The following is a 7,809-nucleotide window of genomic DNA, read 5'->3' on the forward strand; positions in this document are numbered from 1 at the left end:
TCAACCTCGATTTTCCAAAAAAATAAGAATTCAAGGACACAATACATACCTCGACTTGATGCATCACTTTCGGTGCATATACATATATAACATTAGTTATTTTTATTTTTCAATTTTGTGCATCGACATAACATTTCACACCAATGCGTTAATTTTATGTTGATGCACCACACTGAAACATTCAGGTTAACGAACAAGCTGAGCTATAATATTTTGATATTATATGGTGCATTTGGTAAAAATAAATGCTCTAGGAAGTTACTTTTACTAGAAGCACCACCAAAGAAAATAACATTTTTAACGTCGGTGCATCCTCTAATGTAACTTCTTGGTGCATTTATCTTACACACCAATTTGTAGTGCTTTCGATCCATTACCAAATACAACACTATAAAAATTATTCTTTTTAAGGCGGTGTGTCACAAACGTCAAGGCCTAGTGCATTTAAAAAATTATGGAGCATTAACTTTATGCACCAAATTTTAGTGCACTCGATAAATTTACAGGATGCACCTTGAATGATAAGAGTTGAATCTCTCAAACGAACCACACAGAAAAATAAAAATAAATAAAAATAATTAATTGTTTTACTTCATTTTCAATTCTACTATGATAGAGATTTAAGTTAGTGAGAAACATAGATATTACCTAAAAATTTGCTCATTAGGGCGGCATGGTTGCACTACAATTGAAAAAATTATATTTTACCATCGTTTGACAAAATTTCAAAAGGACATAGTCAGAAACAAATGAAAGGATGACAAGCAAGGGAAACATCGATGGTAGGGCACTTCATAAAGGCAAAAGTAGCGCTAGTGGTTAAAACCTATACACCATTGCAAGTGGTAAAAATGAATTTTATCACTAGTAAGATTTTTTTATTCAACCCTGTTTTGGTGTGCTCGAGTACCCAAACCACCAGTGCGTATTATGTATGAAGCACACCACCATTTTTTAAATTAAAAACCATACTACATTGCACCATTTTATTTATGCACCAAAGTGTATCAAAATAGTAATAACAATTGTGCTTCATGGGTGTATAGTACAAAAAATGGTGAAAATGAATTTTACAACCAACATTTTTATAATCTTAACCCTTGTTCAATGTTATCGAGTAGTATACACACTGGTGCTCCAAATTCACCTAGTCCATTGTTAGTTTTAAATTGAAAACCCTGAAATGTTGCACCTTGATGTATACACACCGGGGCATTCGAAAAAGGTTATAACATTGGGGCTTCATGGGAGTATAGCACTGGAATGGTTAAAATGAATTTTTCAATTGACATTTTTTTAAAATTTAACATTAGTTTGATGCTATCGAGTAGTATATGCAACTGTACTCCAAAGTTAGTTAGCACACTATTTTTTTTTTTTTTTTTTACATAACCCTCAAATGATGCACCATTTTCTATTAAGGACAATGAGCTACAATTATATTAATGGAACTAGTGCCTATTATATGAGTAGTGCACAAATGTTTTTTAAATTAAAAACCTTACTATGGTGCACCATGTTTTCTTACACACCAGGAATTTTGTAAAAATAGAAAGCATTGGTGCTTTATGTGAGTATAGCATTCAAATGGTGAAAATAAATTTTATGACTAGCATTTTTTTTAAAATTTAACCCTTGTTTAGTGTTATCAAATAGTATACACACTAGTGTACCTTATATACGTAGTGCACTATCATTTTTATTTGTATAGAAAATAAACCTACATCAGTGCACCATTTTCTATTAAGCATTGGGGCCTTCCATTCAATTAATGGCAGCAATGCATATAATATGAGAAGCACACAACTATTTTTAAATTATAAACCCCACTATTTTGCACCATATTGTTTATGCACCAGGGCATTTGTACACGGGTTTACCACTGGGGCATCGTGAGAGTATAGCACTCGATAAGGGAAAATGAATTTTACAACTGACATTTTTTAAATTTAACCCTTTTTCTGGTGCTATCGAGTAATATATTCATCAATGCACCTTATGAACTTAGCGCACCATTATTTTTTTTATTTTTATAGAAAATAACTTTTCCATGGTGCACCATATGCTTTAAGCACTAGTGCATATAGTTATAGTAACGCAATAGTGTATTAGTGTATTATGGGCACACCGTTAAAAAAAAAAATCTGCTAAAACATCTACTCACCGAAATCTGCTAGTCACCTCCAACACAAATAGATTTTTGGCCTACTTTTATAGTGGCTTCTATAAAAACCTTCACTAGAGGGTCTTTTTATTGTAGTGATAGCCCGTTAACTTTCCCTTGAGTCAACCTTCCTTTTTGCACTGATGACTCTCGTTAAAATGAAGGACCGAACTCTAGAATAGTAGAAAAAATTATCTTGTGCAAGGGATCATGAGTGTCCAATTAGTCTTACCATTTCCACAAGAGAGTATTAGCTTGGCCAACAAAATTATGAGTAGTAGCGGCATATGGAATGTTAGGCCAGGATGAAAGTATATTACACCATTTTGAGTATGCTTGGAGATCTAATTTATGCAGGTGAATATAATGAAATTGCACAATAAGTTTAAGGTCCTATATAGTTGTCTTGGCCTTATGAGACTACTCTCCTAAAGCAGTTATTTTACCAACTCTTTCTTTATCTTGATCGAGAAGTTTTTGTTGCGCGACATGGTCAGTGGTAGTGAATGGTTCTTCCATCAAAATTTTTTATTTATTCTTGCAGCTTAAATATTGGTTAATTTTACTTAGATAACAATCCATGCTAGTCTTGTAATTGTTGTAGAATCTCGTGGGAGTCATTCTTTTTCTACTAGAGAGTGGACCTAAGAGTAGACCCTTTCTCCACAATCTAATTCGGCTAATGAGTAAACTACTTTGTGACATTAGGGAATTTATTATGCAAGTCTGAAATGATGTCCTAGATATTTTTATTTGTAGAGACTAAAATTTTCTAGGCTCCTTCAAGAAATTTTGTGCACTCTATTAGTGCACATGCAAAAATGTCTTGTGCTAGGTTAGACTCTATTTCTGCGATGATTGGCCTCATCCTTTGAAACTTGAAATTTATATTTTCTACCTACTACTCAAGATACTCTTTTTATGTATGAAATTAGTCTCACCCCTTCATGACCTAAAGAATTTGGTACTATTGCTACTCATATGCTTAATTTAAGTCATTCCACCTTCTATCTGCTAGAGTCAGGAAATATTCCAACAATGTAGATAAATCTATGATAAAATGTAACAATTGGTTAGAAGATGAGCGTTGAAGGTATTTGGTAGCAAATATCAACTGGAAGGAACTTAAACTATAATGACTATGCACTTGTAACAAAATTTTTCAAGTGAGCTGGAGAAGAAACATCGGGGGCATCAACCTATGCCTAGAGAATGTCCTCACCAACTTTGGCAATCATCTCAAGAGGAAGTGATGGAGAAATATCCAGGGACTGCATACAAAGCTACAAGACTTATTTATAGTGAGGAGGGTCACAAATAAAGACAAATAATTCTTCAGAAAAGGCATTGTTGCTTTATTCCAGTTGAATTTTTGAAGAAGGGCGAGGAGAATATAAAATTATTATCTCTAGTATATCCCCTATTTTGGGGACAATATCTAGCTATAGGAAAATTTCTATATTAGGAAAGACTTCATGATCTTGTTGTATCTCTACATTTCTCAACTCTGTAGAATGGCTAGATGGAACCTCAAAAATAGTATCTGAATGAGAATCTGAAGTTGCATAGGACTGTAGAGACAACACAACGTAATATGGATTCAACTCCTGAAAATGGAAATTATCCTTCTCTTCAACAAAGTGGTTGGCTGGATGGGTTCCACAAGTTCATCAGTAATAATATTGAAAATAGTGAAATGATGCATAATGAAAGATGTGGGTTTCAATATTGATGATAACAATTCTTATAAAGAATAAAAATCAACATCCTAATCAACAAAAGAAAAAATAAAAGAGGTAGATAATGTTGCAATGAAGGTCACTAATGAGGCCATGGGAAAAACCAAACATTTAAAATTTGTCCTTGAAAAGGCAGAGAATAAAAAATAGATGAGATCGCAGCAAGGTCACCTACAATATATTAAATATCGTAAATGGTAGCATGAATTGAAGTCAAACAATATTGAATTCTCTTGACAAGGGGTTGGAAATCTGAACTAGCAGTGGCATGGTGCTTATGAGAAGAAGAAGTTGTGTCTGAATCTGGTTTGCTTGGTGTAAATTCCTCAAGTGAATATGATATTCCTTTAAGGGCAATCATCTATTGAATACCCGACTAAGACATCACTTCTCTATGAAAAATAGGTTCTAACATATAAAAGGGAAAAAACCACATCTAAAATGTAATTTTGTCAAAAAAAAATAGGGTAGACATAAGAAAGATTATGGTCAATAATAAACCAAATCTAGCATGCATGGAGATTCAAGATTGATTGGGGATTTTAACAACTTGGGTTTGTGTCAGTGACTTGATTATACAACTCTCCAAAAGATGTTTCATTAGAGTAAATATTGGTAGAATCATAATGGGATTTCCAGGGATTAAAGGATAAGGTGATGACCTCATCACCCAGGATTTCAAGTAAGAAACAACCTTTTCAGGCACACCAATTCATCATTGAACTTGTGACATTCAAATATCCATAAATATAATACCAACCCTTATTATAAACTTCCTCGCAGGAAAGGAAAATCTTATCCATCAAATATTTGCACCAATTTAATTAAGCACCTTGAACACATAACTCTATAATATAAATAACATATAGAGTACAATAACCCTTGGTGTAATGCCGAAAATATTTACATGTGATAGGATAGCAAGAAAAATTGGCTGGTTCATTGTTAATGATATTGATCATGGCTCCACGACCTTAGCATTTGGTACCATATTTGGAATACAAATTGTTATTGACAGACTTCCTGCAATGTTTAGATGTCTTTTCAAAAGATGTAGGAACATCTTGTCCTTCCATTAATGAACTAGTTAGCCAATGAATTCCGAGCACATGGATAAGGTATTCCTTGTCAATCCATAAAGAAACATTGTGAATCAAGATGATTAGAAACTTGATACATCGCGTGACCTCGCTAGTGGTCCCAAAGACTGGAAAATCCCATGACTTTGGAAGAGGTGACCTATGTAGTAGAAAAAGGTCATGTTTCATGAATGAATTAAATTTAGCTGTTGACGTTGGGGTAAAATATGTTGGAATAAGTAATTAGTGAGAACCAAGGAGGGGGGGGGGGGGGGGGGGGGGGGGGGCGCGTGAATCAATAATAGTGAGATTCTTATGTTTTTCTAGTATTCTTATAGTCCCTTTTTATATTATGTTACTTGTGGAAGAATTCATTCATAAAGGGAGTGGATCAACAAGTTTAAACATTCATGTTAATACAATAATCGCATGAGCAACACACACATTTGACATAGTGTTTTTCACATGGGAACCAAGACGGAAAAAACAACCAAATTTGTTATTTGTTTATGATGTAAATTAAGCACCTACTTAATTATATATGTTTGTTTGTGAGCACCCACTCACAAAAAGCACCGGCCCCCTTTGGTTAGCAAGAACCAACTTTCCAAGAGGCACCAACCTCTTCTGAATGCAGGAACCAACCTACTCTTTCCACTGTTCTACTATTTCATACAATTTCAAACTAAAAATAGAGGCATATACATTACAAGTAAAATAATAAAAATGGTTGGTTGCATAATCTACTTATGCTCTCTGTCCTCTGTTGTTCCACTGAATTCCTTTTGTCTCATGGATTTTTTCTTTACTCGCTTATCGCAGTAGCATCTCCTCATCACTATGTCTTATCTCGAACATGATCTCTATTACAACTGCTTCAATTCATATCACATTGTTCCTTACTCGGGAATCACTCTACGACTCACTCTTTAGATTTTCCCTCGTTGTTCTTCTCACAACACACATGCTACTCTTACTACACAAGCATCATGTTTTCTCTTGGTGCTTAGACTTGACTGTCTATACACCCCACTATCACTCCTAAGTTCTTCAGCAATATGCTCAATTCCCCAATTGCTCAATTGTAAACGATGGTTTTGATTCACAAAATCACACTCCGCAACATTGTCTCTCATCTTTGTACCCTTACTTTCCAAATGTACTTTGACATGGCTACCCCTACTACTGTTTCATATTCTGGATGAATCTTATCATGGTATTAAACACAGAAATCGACCTTGGATGGCTTCACTGACTAACGACATAAATCTCCACGCTGAGAATTGAATTCTCATGCGACCTGCACACTCCTCCAAGAGACCCATTCTTATTTATTGCCCCACAAATCTTGATAGTCCTCAAGGATGGCCACTCTGTTCCACATTTAACACATTCAGATGTGTATGCAAAGCAACTGATTTATTCCTTCATACCCTAAAATGGATGGCCACTCTGTTCCACATTTAACACATTCAGATGTGTATGCAAAGCAACTGATTTATTCCTTCATACCCTAAAATTCATCTCTATTACATGTCATCCTCGTGCCCCTGCCTCAGAGCCTTCTATAAATCCAGCTAACTTCAACAACCAACTCTGTTGTTCTTGCATTCAATTCTCTAGCTTCCAACTCATACATCCATTAAACTTGTTGTACTGCCTCATCGGAACACAACATATCATAACTTTCACAAGAAAAATGTTATGATATTTCACTCTTTGATATCCTTGGCCCCCTTTTCTTTTAACTCCTTTGGTATTTCCTTTCTCATAGAACCAAGACCTGTGACCATTGGCTTAGCATTGTATTAGAGCCCTTTTAGGTCATAACATCAACAAATAGAATGTTATGATATTACTTAGTCTGATATACTTAGTTCCCTTTGTTCAACCCTTTGTCCCTTTAAGCTCCATATGACCGTGTTCTCGGAAATATTGGAAACCCCCTATATTGTAACTTCTCAACCACCTTTTTCGCAAGAGTTATGGTATTTCTATCCTCTGATATTCCATTTTCCAACATGCTGGCACAACTCTTCTTTTTCACTTTCTCATACCCATTGACATGCCACCATGTGTCCTTCAAGAGGAGAGAGAAAGAGTCCCAATCAATCTCAATTTTTCATCAAATCCTTTGTCAATTTGGCTAGGCTTTCCTCGGTGTTTTTAGAAATATTGACCTTGTTGGATATCGTAACTTATTAAAATACTACTGTTAAGAGGTTCTGATATTTCGATGTCCTAGACCTCCAATATTTTGATGACCTTTGATACAATCAGATCTAATACAATCCCTCTGATGCTTCGATATTCTAGTCTTCGGGGTTCCAATGGGCTCTGACCTCCAATATTTCAACCTTCTTAGGACTTTAAGTCCCTAAACATCAACAGACCATATATTTTGATCCACAAGTCCATTTTTAGACTTCCACATACTGTTGGAAAGCTCTTTCGGAGCACTCTCAAATGGAGGGGCTCCAATGTAGGCTTTGATATTATCTGCTACCTTTAGGGTGGCTGAAAATTCTCTGCCAATATTTTCTCCTTGACTCTTCTTCTTGTGCTTGGAAATATGAACTCCCAGCCACCATAGTCCTTATTTTATGGCTTCTCCTGTAAGCCTCATACTATGATGATTCTCTAAAATATTGAAGCTACCATGGGATTCCATCTAGACCATGAATATAGTCATCATTTGATTGCTTTTTCAATAAGCCTACTACTGTGATGATTCTCTACAGAGTACTGCAACAACCATGGGAGTCCAACTGGGCCATTACTGCTTGCATCTGCTGTGATAAGCATGTACTGAAATAACCATGGGAGC

Source organism: Pinus tabuliformis, chromosome 2_1 (genome assembly GCF_031772625.1).
Source record: "Pinus tabuliformis cultivar Carrire ecotype Pingquan chromosome 2_1, CPIR1, whole genome shotgun sequence".
NCBI lineage: Eukaryota > Viridiplantae > Streptophyta > Pinopsida > Pinales > Pinaceae > Pinus > Pinus tabuliformis.